Below are 13612 nucleotides of genomic sequence, written 5' to 3' on the forward strand. Positions count from 1 at the left end.
CACTATTTCACTAGGAGGGCAGTGAAGCACTGGAATGGGTTACCGAGGGAGGTGGTAGAATCTCCATCCTTAGAGGTTTTTAAGGTCAGGCTTGATAAAGCCCTGGCTGGGATGATTTAGTTGGTGTTGGTCCTACTTTGAGCAGGGGATTGGACTAGATGACATCCTGAGGTCTCTTCCAACCCTAATATTCTATTCTATTCTATTCTATCTCACTGCTTTCCTCCTCTCCTGAACGTTGTTCTGCTTCCTTCATCTGAGCAGATGTCTCGATTTTATAGGGACAGTCCCAATATTTGGGATTTTGCCTTATATAGATGCCTAATCTCTCCCCCCCCCCCCGGGGCCAGATTTTTCACCCTTGCTGTCTGGTCACCCTACCCCACATAGATCTGAAATTGCATCTTTTAGCCGGGACACACTGGGCCTGATTCACCCTTGTGCAGTCGGGGCAGAGCGCGGGCTGCCCACTCAGACGGGAAGGGGGGTGACTGAGGAGACAAGGCGCGTGGGGGGACGGGGATGGAGAAGCGGGACCCTCCTGCAGTATTAGCGGAGCGCCCCAGCGCTAAGGTGCTTTGCCTCTTTAAGACGCTCCTGCCCCGGCTGCATACACGTGGCCTCAGAGGGGAGGGGAAGGGGGCGCCCTGGGCTGCTGCTGGGGGCTCCCGGAACCATCGCATCCCTGCCCGGGGGGAGTCAGCGCCTCCGGGGCTGTAGTTGTTGGGGTCCGCGCCGGGGTAAGTGGGGGGCGTGGTGCAGGGCGGAGGGGCAGCAGCCGGGTGAGCCCAGAGGTGGCCGGAGGAGAGCAGAGGCTGCTCTGCGGCCATCTTATCAGCAGCGCCCCGGGAGCGACTGAAGTTTCTTTCCAGTTCGCCGGGGGGCGGAAAGGGAAGACTGACAGGTGGGAATAAACCGGAGGAAGGCAAGTGTGAGCAGCTAGCGGCCAGGGCTGCCGACACCGGCGGTGCGGTGCCCGCTCCTGCTTCAGCGACACCCCCCCCCCCCCGTGCTCTGCTCCCCTCTCCCTTCCCTGGGCTGCAGCGGTACTGTGGTATCCTTACTCCCCCACCTCTGCCTGCCTGCCTCAGCCCCCCTGCCCCAACCTAAAGCTGAACTCTGCAGCCTTGAATGAGCTCCCTGCTCGCTCATGGAGTCTCTGCTCCCCAGCATTACAGGAGTTCCCCTGGCTCTCCCTTATCCCCTCTCTTCTGCTCCTGCAGACGAGTGCTGCCAATACAGGCTCTTCCCAGCTCCCCCTGTCCCTCTCCAAGCTCCGCACCCCAGCTCCAGCCTGCCTTGCAGGCAGTACAACGGTTCCCCTGGTTCTCCAGCTTCCCCTGCGATCTGCTCCCAAACTCCGGTACCCTGTCTTGGCGCATTATAAGCATTCCCCACCTTTCTCCTCTACTCCCCTCAGAATGCACTTCAGCCGTATAACACTTCATCCTCTTGTATTTTTCTTCATACTTTGAATATTGTGCCAACAGTAAGTGAGATGTTAGTTGGCAGTTCTCATGTGTACAGCTAGAAAGTGAGATCACCAGTTATCTGTCTAATGTTCCTTTGGGGATACAGCTCCTGTTTCCATACAGTCCTAGTAACCTGCTGATGCTTTAGATGTATATTTTCTATGATAAAAGTCTAGAAGGAATCCTTAAATCTGACTGGCTTTGAAAAGCCAAAGGGTGTCGATATCCTGGCAGTACCTCAGCACCAGTTGGTAGTGGCTGACTTCAAAATGCCATTAAAAACTGACATTCATTGATGTCTTAATAGAAGCATTTTAAATATTACAGACCACAAGGCTCTGTTAGAAGTTAGAGGCTATATGAGATGCTAGCTTCTCCTCTCCGTCTGCAGGGTTTTACACGCTCAGCTTTCTGCATGTCCAAATAAAAGTATTACGTCTTCTCACTTGCACTGATGTGACTCCACTAACTTCAGTAGAGTCACACACCTGGCATGATCATTAGGCCAGGGGTTCTCAAACTTTTGTACTGGTGACCCCTTTCACACAGCAAGCCTTTGAGTATGACCCCCTTTATAAATTAAAAACACTTGTTTATATATTTAACACTATTACAAATGCTGGAGGCAAAGCAGGGTTTGGGGTAGAGGTTGACAGCTCGTGACCCCCCCATGTAATAACCTCACAACCCCCTGAGGTGTCCCAACCCTCCAGTTTGAGAACCCCTGCATTTGGCCCATACCCTTTTTAAGGGGTAGGCTCTCATTTATCCTGATGTGAATCCAGAGCAATTCTATTGGTGCTGTGCCTGTAGGGTTTGGTGGGGGGCTGGGAGAGGAAGAGGAGAGAGTGTTTTGTTCCCCCCCTCCTCCACCCACACATATGCTCATAGGGTACCATGATGATGACAGCAGTATAAAAATATAGATTTAGACTAGATTTAGGTAGGGGTACACTGAGAAGGGAGCAAGTACCTCCCTTTAACATCAGCGACTGCTTCATCTGAAATGTATTTTTTAAGGGGACACTGCCAACATGTTTTTATAAATAGAATTTTTTTGTTAAATCTGTGTTCTTTTAAATAACGACTTTTAAGCTTCTTTTACATAACCAATTGTTTTTCAGTTAAAAGAAATGTCCTTTATACAAGTTTTTCTGTTTCCTTGCCAATGCAAGGGAGAAACTGACTAAGGTCCTGATCCTGCAAATGTATCTATTCCGGTCAGTCTCTGTATATGTGCAGCGAAAGTTGCAGGATTAGATTCTAAATAACTGGCCATTCAAGAGAACAGTGATTTTGACAGTGCATGGAGTGCTGTCAAGTGAACAAATGAGGGGAAGGGGTGTTAAAATGATGATTTTTGCTACCTTTTTCAGTTAGAGACATTTTAGGTGTTACTTGGAATTATAGAAGGTAGACAATGTTCAGGCTGAAATGTGACTTTCAAATTGATGGTGCCTCTTTGAATTAAGAAAATAAGGTCATTTTACCATAAAAGAAGGTTGGCTTCCTCTGCTATTCCCCCCCCCCCCAATCCTATACGTTAAGCTTGTTGATGGCAGTTAAATCTTTCTGGCATTCTCAAATCTATAGCTCTAGGACACACCACAGGTGTATTTGATGTCAACTTGATACTTGTGTGTTCCTGGCCAAAGCAGTCAATTTGGATGTCAGTGGCAGAACGCTAATAAAATCATGATAAAGTACTTCTTAGTTTTCCACTGTATGTTGCAATGCAGTTATCAGATGTTTCTCAGTAATGGGAGAATTCACATCAGCAGTGTTGCAGGAGCACAGGAATAACAAAAAGGGATGGGGGATAAGCACAGAGGAACCCTGTATAGCACTAAGAGTGGCTTGCAAGCGATGGGTGGCAGGCTCAGTCAGCTGTGCTTGCCTGCTTCCTGTGAGCTTCTGTTGCCTCTGGAAATTCCTTCCCCAGCCCGTTCGCAGTTAAATCAGAATGATTTAAAATAAAATAACTGAGTGTAAAAAAGATTGTAGATGGTAGGACTTGCTGTAAATGAATCTTGTTTTGTTAAGAACCGTAAATGCTGTTTCTGAGGCTCCATGGATTAAAATTAGAGCTGTGTGTCTGGGCTGTCAGCAGAGAAAATGAGTGATTTATCAAAACCATTTTAAATATTGGCTGTCCCTGTGTGCCAATTTAAGGTGAAATACCTCTCAATGCAGACAGGCTGCATGGACCCCTCTATATCACTTTAACTCCTACTTTCTGACTCAAATTACTTAAACCCATGCTTCATTTTAAGCATGTAAATAGGCACATTGAATTCATTAAGCAGTTGACTTGCCCAAAGTTAAGCATGTGCTCAAGTATTTTGTCTGCTGAATTGGGGCCTTACAAGCCAACGCAGTTTGGGGGTAAATTTCACCCTTATGGAACAAGCTATGATCTGACAGTGTGTTAAAACTTAAGATGCATATGTATCAGCTATTGTACAGAAATTTCTTCAGCAGTAGGAAGGAAGTTGAAGGTACAGTACAAAACCCATTTATCCAATGTGCTTTTTAAAAAAAATCTTTCTGAACCCACAGGCTCTTCATTTTAGGGTTACATTTTCAAAAAGATGTAGTCATCTGGCCTGTGGAAAAGTGGCAACTGAGCATCTATTTAGAAATGCAATTGTGTGTACTGTAAAAATTTTGACAGGTGGCGTTTAATAATAAACTATTCTATACCCAATAGAGAGCTCAGTGAGTCTGTGAGTAAAATTTTAATTTTGTCATCATTGGTGTTCCAGCTGGATACTTTGATTTATGGAGTTATGCAAATGAAAAGCAGTGTCGTTCTGTTTTCTGTCTACTGCTCCTTTAAACATAGAGGAGTGTCTCCGCTCCACCCTCTCCTTGCCACTGCCTATTGCAAGGGCTGCTATAAAGCAGCTGCCATTTTGCATTAAATTTCAGATATAGAGTGTTACAGAGTGAGACTCTCTCTCTCCAGCTGACTTCATATTTGTTCTTTCTTTTATCACTGTTTTCCTTAATCTGAAATAAAATGGATCTAGCTAGAGAAATACATCTCTGCTTTGTTTGTGGGAATCCATAACCTGCAACCAGATTTAGTTGATCAGTTCGTGGTAGAGTGTGTGAAACATTTGCACTGAACCCATTCAAGCCAGATGTGGATTTGGGGTTTGCCACACTTGTGAACCTCAGCCCGTAAATTTCATGAGGTTCCTTAAAGTGTTGATAGAAACGCCTCCCCATAAAGAGCCCTGCACCACCTCACCCTTTGACTCCAGCATTGCCTTTTGTCTTGCACCGTCATGGCTAGAAAGGGCAGCTGGGCTTGTGGAATAAAATTGGAGAAGGAGGGAAAAGGCAATGAAAAACTGGGACACCCAAAACCAAGTCCTCTCCTTCCATTCCATTCTGTTGCTTCCTGCCCACCTTCATCCACCTAAACCTGCCCTTTTCAAGCAAGACACTGAACTTGGAATGAGACTTGATGAAGTCTGCAGTTCAGCTTCCAGTAAGGATCCCCTATAGAGCTCTCCAGTCAATTCCTCTCAGTGCAGCAGCCGAGCTGCGTGGGGAAGAGCCATTTCTGTTTGAAGTCCTGCTTGCTAGCACTTCTGCAGCAGCACTTCAAAAGACAAACTGGTGCTTTCCAGCCCAGGCCACCCCACTAGACAATCTGCTGGGCTGCTTAAGTGTAGGAAGCTGAACTAGGAGCTGTATTAAGGCTCTGAATTGAGTTTCTTGATTGAAAAGGGCAAATTTAGGGGGCGGATGAGAAGGAGGAGGCAGCAAGGAAAGGCTTGTGTGAAAGATGAGTGGCAGTTTTAAAGTGCTTTTTTTCCTTTTAACCTCTATTCCTATTAGTCCAGCCCTCTCATGATGTGCTGGAGAGAGCTCTGGGGTGAGGGAGTGGGAAGGGAAGACTTGCAAGAGCTTCTTTCTAATACTCCACCTTCAGAAGGAAGGGAAGATTGGGTGATTCCCCCACTTCCAGTGGAATCACCCCATTTCTGGGCATCACTAGATCTTCCCTGCCAAAGGGAACTTAACACTGATTCTGAAAAGCCAATGTTTTGTTGTTGCATCCGATGAAGTGGGTATTCACCCACGAAAGCTCATGCTCCCAAACGTCTGTTAGTCTATAAGGTGCCACAAGACACTTTGCTGCTTTTGCCTTTGAATGCATCGGATATCAGGTAGTTGGTGTTTTTAAAAAAAAAAAAAAGATGTCCCAGTGGAACATGCTGCCTGGATTTCCCTTGCAACACCTGATCTCGCTCTTCACGTACATGCCGGTGCTGTTCAGTGGTGGTAACCATTTCCAGCAAAGTGCCCTGAATAGACAGTTATTTTGGGTTGTTTTCCAGGTAGTGTTGCCTTGCTTCTTAGTTCTGCCTTTGAGACAGTGTTTAGGTGAAACTCGGGCTCCACTGACATCAGTGGAGTCAGGCTATCACTCTCTGTGTTTAAATGGGAAAAGAAATCGATTCCCAAGGCCCTCAGAGACACATCTCTGCCACAACACAGCACAGGCTAATAAGGGGGCATTTTTGTGGAATCCTTTTTTTAACATATTTGCAACTTATATCTGCAGCTGCCTTTTCTGGCCCTTTTCAACTTGCTTTAAGCCCTATTGTCATTATTTAACATCTATATTTACTCCGGGAGGAATTCTGCACCAGTGCACAATGCAGAATCTTGCAGAAATGAACGTTGTGCGTGCAGAATTTCCTTTCCCCCACAGAAATGGGCTGCAGTGCTCCTAGCTGCCACTAGGGGCCACTGGACCTGGCAGAGCCCAGCTCGCACATAAGAAAGGAACATAAGAAAGGCCGTACCGGGTCAGACCAAAGGTCCATCTAGCCCAGTATCTGTCTACCGACAGTAGCCAATGCCAGGTGCCCCAGAGGGAGTGAACCTAACAGGCAATGATCAAGTGATCTCTCTTCTGCCATCCATCTCCATCCTCTGACGAACAGAGGCTAGGGACACCATTCTTACCCATCCTGGCTAATAGCCATTTATGGACTTAGCCACCATGAATTTATCCAGTCCCCTTTTAAACATTGTTATAGTCCTAGCCTTCACAACCTCCTCAGGTAAGGAGTTCCACAAGTTGACTGTGCGCTGCGTGAAGAAGAACTTCCTTTTATTTGTTTTAAACCTGCTGCCTATTAATTTCATTTGGTGACCCCTAGTTCTTGTATTATGGGAATAAGTAAATAACTTTTCCTTATCCACTTTCTCAACATCACTCATGATTTTATATACCTCTATCATGTCCCCCCCTTAGTCTTCTCTTTTCCAAGCTGAAGAGTCCTAGCCTCTTTAATCTTTCCTCGTATGGGACCCTCTCTAAACCCCTAATCATTTTAGTTGCCCTTTTCTGAACCTTTTCTAGTGCTAGAATATCTTTTTTGAGGTGAGGAGACCACATCTGTACACAGTATTTGAGATGTGGGCGTACCATGGATTTATATAAGGGCAATAATATATTCTCAGTCTTATTCTCTATCCCCTTTTTAATGATTCCTAACATCCTGTTTGCTTTTTTGACCGCCTCTGCACACTGCGTGGACATCTTTAGAGAACTATCCACGATGACGCCAAGATCTTTTTCCTGACTCGTTGTAGCTAAATTAGCCCCCATCATGTTGTATGTATAGTTGGGGTTATTTTTTCCAATGTGCATTACTTTACATTTATCCACATTAAATTTCATTTGCCATTTTGTTGCCCAATCACTTAGTTTTGAGAGATCTTTTTGAAGTTCTTCACAATCTGCTTTGGTCTTAACTATCTTGAGTAGTTTAGTATCATCTGCAAACTTTGCCACCTCACTGTTTACCCCTTTTTCCAGATCATTTATGAATAAATTGAATAGGATTGGTCCTAGGACTGACCCTTGGGGAACACCACTAGTTACCCCTCTCCATTCTGAGAATTTACCATTAATTCCTACCCTTTGTTCCCTGTCCTTTAACCAGTTCTCGATCCATGAAAGGACCTTCCCTTTTATCCCATGACAGCTTAATTTACGTAAGAGCCTTTGGTGAGGGACCTTGTCAAAGGCTTTCTGGAAATCTAAGTACACTATGTCCACCGGATCCCCCTTGTCCACATGTTTGTTGACCCCTTCAAAGAACTCTAATAGTTTAGTAAGACACGATTTCCCTTTACAGAAACCATGTTGACTATTGCTCAAGAGTTTGTTTTTCTATGTGTCTGACAATTTTATTTTTTACTATTGTTTCGACTAATTTGCCCGGTACCGACGTTAGACTTACCGGTCTGTAATTGCCGGGATCACCTCTGGAGCCCTTTTTAAATATTGGCGTTACATTAGCTAACTTCCAGTCATTGGGTACCAAAGCCGATTTAAAGGACAGGTTACAAACCTTAGTTAATAGTTCCGCAACTTCACATTTGAGTTCTTTCAGAACTCTTGAGTGAATGCCATCTGGTCCCGGTGACTTGTTAATGTTGAGTTTATCAATTAATTCCAAAACCTCCTCTAGTGACACTTCAATCTGTGACAGTTCCTCAGATTTGTCACCTACAAAAGCCAGCTCAGGTTTGGGAATCTCCCTAACATCCTCAGCCGTGAAGACTGAAGCAAAGAATCCATTTAGTTTCTCCGCAATGACTTTATCGTCTTTAAGCGCCCCTTTTGTATTTTGATCATCAAGGGGCCCCACTGGTTGTTTAGCAGGCTTCCTGCTTCTGATGTACTTAAAAAACATTTTGTTATTACCTTTGGAGTTTTTGGCTAGCCGTTCTTCAAACTCCTCTTTGGCTTTTCTTATTACACTCTTGCACTTAAGTTGGCAGTGTTTGTGCTCCTTTCTATTTGCCTCACTAGGATTTGACTTCCACTTTTTAAAGGAAGTCTTTTTATCTCTCACTGCTTCTTTTACATGGTTGTTAAGCCACAGTGGCTCTTTTTTAGTTCTTTTACTGTTTTTCTTAATTTGGGGTATACATTGAAGTTGGGCCTCTATTATGGTGTCTTTAAAAAGGGCCCATGCAACTTGCAGGGATTTCACTTTAGTCACTGTACCTTTTAACTTTTGTCTAACTAACCCCCTCATTTTTGTATAGTTCCCCCTTTTGAAATTAAATGCCACAGTGTTGGGCAGTTGAGGTGTTCTTCCCACCACAGGGATGTTGAATGCTATTGTATTATGGTCATTATTTCCAAGCGGTCCTGCTACAGTTACCTCTTGGACCAGCTCCTGCGCTCCACTCAGGATTAAATCTAGAGTTGCCTCACCCCTTGTGGGTTCCCGTACCAGCTGCTCCATGAAGCAGTCATTTAAAGTATCGAGAAATTTTATCTCTGCATTTCGTCCTGAAGTGAAATGTTCCCAGTCAATATGGGGATAATTGAAATCCCCCATTATTATTGGGTTCTTAATTTTGATAGCCTCTCTAATTTCCCTTAGCATTTCATCATCACTATTACTGTCCTGGTCAGGTGGTCGATAATAGATCCCTAATGTTATATTTTTACTAGAGCATGAAATTTCTATCCATAGAGACTCTATGGAACATGTGGATTCGCTTAAGATTTTTACTTCATTTGAATCTACACTTTCTTTCACATATAGTGCCACCCCTCCCCCTGCACGGCCTGTTCTGTCCTTCCGATATATTTTGTACCCCGGAATGATTGTGTCCCATTGATTGCTCTCAGTCCACCAGGTTTCTGTGATGCCTATTATATCTATATCCTCCTTTATCACAAGGCACTCTAGTTCACCCATCTTATTATTTAGACTTCTGGCATTTGTGTACAAGCACTTTAAAAACTTGTCCCTGTTTATTAGCCTGCCTTTTTCTGATGTGCCAGATTCTTTTTTATGTGACTGTTTATCATCTGATCCGGCCCTTACATTATACTTCTCAGTCCTCTGCTCCTGACTATAACCTGGAGATTCTCTATCATCAGACTCTCCCCTAAGAGAAGTCTGTGTCCGATCCACACGCTCCTCTGCAGCAGTCGGCTTTCCCCCATCTCCTAGTTTAAAAACTGCTCTACAACCTTTTTAATGTTTAGTGCCAGCGGTCTGGTTCCACTTTGGTTTAGGTGGAGCCCGTCTCTCCTGTATAGGCTCCTTGCTCCTCCCATCCCAGAAGTTTCCCCAATTCCTAATGAACGTGAACCCCTCCTCTCTACACCATTGTCTCATCCACGCATTGAGACTCTGAAGCTCTGCCTGCCTACCTGGCCCTGCCATAGAAGACACTGCCAGGGAGAAGAGGAGGGAGCTAGAGGGTTCTTGTCAGCTGCTATTTCCCACATGCCCTGAGGGAAGGAGATAGTGATGGACAGGAAACTCCGCAAGCCTGGGACTGAGCATCAGCCTGTTTCTCCCTCTGGATCCCTGGGCTCTGGGGAGGAAGGGGTGCGGGTATCTGGGCCAGAGGGGGACCCGCAACTGGGCTCTCAGGGAGAGGGGTTGTGGGTGTCTGGCCCCCCGGCTAGGCTCTGGGGGGAAAGGGGGCAGAGAAACAGGAACTCGGTTGTCATCGGGGTTTCTTTAACTTTCTATTCCTGGGGGAATTTTTGTGTGTGTCTGTATTGTTACAGACATACTTGCTGACAGGAATTTTCAAATACATTATCAAAATAAATGAAACTGGCATTATTATGTAGTGTTATTTTGACAAATAAAATTTGCAGAATTTTAAATTAAAATTCTGCACATAATATTTTTTTGGTGCAGAATTCCCCCAGGAATATATATTGCAATAACATCTAGAGACCTTAGCCAAGTCAGGGCCATGCTAGGCACTGTATAAACAGAGTTACTGTTCCTGCATTAAGGCTTCTGGTTCAATTTCTTGAATGTCAGGGGGATAATATTTTAATAAAACAGAAAATGATGGAAAATGGGTTAAAATGATATTATGAGAAACACACAAAAAATGTCTCCATCCTATTTCCTTTCAAATGATATAAAATAATGGACCTAGAGATGAAGATACATATTTTTTGTGGTGAAGTCCATTATACACCACTGGGTGTTATGGCTTTCCTGGTAATGTTACAGCCATGCACCATCAGTCAATCAGAACAAGGCTTTGGATAATCAGGTGTACTCAACCAGGCTCCACTTACACTTACGGCCAGCAGAAGGGCATAAAGAAAGGAAAACCACGTTGGTTTCTGCTCTACAGGAATACATGTTTTCTACATGAAAAATTAAAATGTGATTAGGGAAAGATAGCTTTTCTTTTCAATCACTGGAGAGATACTGACTAAACAAACTCCATTAAAAAGACAAGCTCTTTTTAAATAGTTTGCAGTGGAGTCTTTTAATAAAAATTGAATTTGACTTTCTCCCTTTTGTCATGCCATCTATTTTGCCCGGTAGGGGAAGGACTGTAGTCTCCTGATTAGCAGAGGTGTGGGATTTAGGACTCACAGGTTCTTTCTCTTCCTCTGCCACTAACTCAATATTTGATTTTGGTCAAGCCACTTAACTAATTTGTGCCTCAGTTTGCCCATCTGTAAAATGACTTGCAATACTTCACAAGTGTTTCTGAAAAGCTTACTTAGTCAAGGTTTTTTAAAAGCTTAGAGAGCCACACATGAAAGACAATACAGATTAGAGTGTTTTGATATTTACTATTAGTGTTATACCAAGCCAGACTGTCCTCTGTAATAATCCAGCAACCTGTTTCTATTATAAAGTGTGTAAACATTTTGTTTTTATTTCTTCTTGACGTGAAGCACTTCATATTTGTTGTGGTTATGATTCTTAATAGTTAGAGGTGCATAAAGTCTTAACTGGGATGTTTGCTTTTAGGGGTTTATAAAACCTAATGTTCTATAAGGTAATTAAAAAAACCACACTGCAAGTTTTACAGCATCTGTAAAGCATGCAGCTCCCTAAAACAGAATATGGGGCTCTATATGCAGTACTGTAATGTCCTGCCTTGAGTATCTGTTGATTTAAAGGGATCAGTTGGCAGAAAGCCATATAAATAACTATTGATTGTTTTCTGGTGCTCTGAAAGAGGGAACACATTTCTCCCCCCCGTGATTTCTGTTAAATGTGAAATTAATACCACTCTGTGCACTAATAAAAACAACACCGTTCTGCATATATTAACTGTTTGGCCCAGTGCATATACCTATGTGTTTTGACCTGTTTGTATTCCTGCCCCATGAGTATTCATTATTTGCCCCAATGCAGTTCTATATGTTGTTTCAACATCTCTTTTTACAAAGAAAAAATGTTTATACTGCAAAATATTAGAAAGAATTCTCTGTTCACTTTTAAATTTGACAATAACATCAGGTTAGTCACACAGAATCAGTAGTGATCAATGGACAGAGAATCACAAGATACATTTGTGATAAGCAAAATCTAATCTAAAGTCTTTGTTGTTGTGTTTTTTTTTAATTTAAAAGGAAATCTGTATTATCTCAGCAAACTGACCTCTCTATACTGCAGTATCTCAGCTGCCAATGTAACTTTTTTGACTCTTTTGATTATACTTGTTTAATCTCCCATGCACTGTCTAGTCAGTATATAGTTTCATCTTCTGACAAAAGCCAGTAGTCCAACTATTGGCCATCTTTGAATGAGCTCATCCAGGAATTAACCTTTTGGCTAATTATCACTGCCTGGGCTTGGGCCATAAATCTTGATATAACAGAATCCCATGATTCTTGCTTTGCTAAACATGATTGAAAGGTACATTTTCTAACTGAGCTTCCTTTGGAAAGGTGAATCGAGTGGCTTTTGTAATAGGCTGCCTGTTTTATTTCAGACTCTTATAACTGCCCATCCTTTCATACTATCATGCACACATGCAACTCTTAATTCACAGACAGGGATATTTTGCCCCTTTAAAACCTGTGATTTCACCATTGAAGAACTGCTGATCAAAAATACCGAAATCTTCACATCATTCCAAATGCTGTAATACATTTGAAATTATAAATCATGGCACAGAATTGTCTGTCAGTTGTTAAACTCATTGCTCTGAGGACCGTTTTTTTATGAGCTATGCATTTTATTGGATGTGAGTTATTAATATCTCTAATTGATTTCCTAATTTTGTAATAGTTGAGCTTTTCTAGATTTTTAAAGCATGATTCTGTTCTGACTAGTGAGTATGTAAAAATAGCATCTTGTTACCAAACAGACCTCCTGTTCCCCTTGTGTGTTCAGAGGCACATCTCCTCACTTTAGTGACTAAAATACATTTTTACTACTTTTCACACCTGTTCACCGTCCAGAGCTTTCTCTGATCTTTCATATATCAGATAAATGGTTTACTAAATTCCAGGTTAAAGTTTAATCACTTACGCCAGTGAAAATCCATGCCAATAGGATTGGTTTGCCTGGTGTCTCTAAAGATGTAAGCTTAAAATAGAGCTTGCTAAATTTGTTTTATTTCCCAGAGCAGGGAATGAAGAGCTTTATTTCTTCCAGAGAATAAAAGAGGGCCCTTTAATTATCCCCGATCCGTTGGATAGTCTGCATATAGAAATCTACAGATAAGGAAACTTGATTTATTTTTATCTTCTAGATTTTCATTTACATGTGCTTAATTAAAATGTAAGTGCTGTATTGCTAGTAAAGAGCTGTTTTTTTATCTAGCTTAGGGTCAGCAAAGTGGCTGGCGAAGGCTGACCAGTGTTGTGTCAGTAGATGAACAATAGGAAAAAAAAATGAAAGAAGTGACTGGGACACTAGAGGAGAAGGGTTCTGAGTTACTACAGAGAATTCTTTTCCGAGGTATCTGGCTGGTGGGTCTTGTCCACAAGCTTAGGATCTAAATAATTATCATATTTGGAGTTAGGAAGGAATTTTCCCCTTGGTCAGATTGGCAAAGACTGTGGGGGGTTTTCGCCTTCCTCTGCAGCCTGTGTCATGGGTCACTTGCAGGTCAAACTAGTGTAAATGGTGGACTCTCTGACATTTGAAATCTTTAAATCATGATTTGAGGACTTCAGTAACTCAGCCAGAGGTTAGGAGTCTATTACAGGAGTGGGTGCATGCGGTTCTGTGGCCTGCAGTGTACAGGAGGTCACACTAGATGATCATGATGGTCCCTTCTGGCCTTAAAGTCTATGAGGCTATTTTAAATCTCATTGTTAATATGGTATAAAACTCTGTGATCTTAAACTA

At 42.9% G+C, this 13612-nt stretch overlaps 1 protein-coding gene across 1 annotated transcript in view; it reads left to right on the forward strand.

The window, feature by feature from the left end:
• Positions 1–616: 616 nt before the first annotated feature.
• The window catches only part of TSPAN11 (tetraspanin 11), a 164015-nt gene continuing 151019 nt past the window's right edge, over positions 617–13612 (forward strand). The window contains exon 1 of the mRNA XM_045001098.1: positions 617–740. The gene's annotated coding sequence lies outside the window, so the exon portion shown is untranslated. The remainder of the gene's footprint in view (positions 741–13612) is intronic.

The sequence above is a fragment of the Mauremys mutica genome, chromosome 1 (assembly GCF_020497125.1).
Source record: "Mauremys mutica isolate MM-2020 ecotype Southern chromosome 1, ASM2049712v1, whole genome shotgun sequence".
Lineage (NCBI taxonomy): Eukaryota > Metazoa > Chordata > Testudines > Geoemydidae > Mauremys > Mauremys mutica.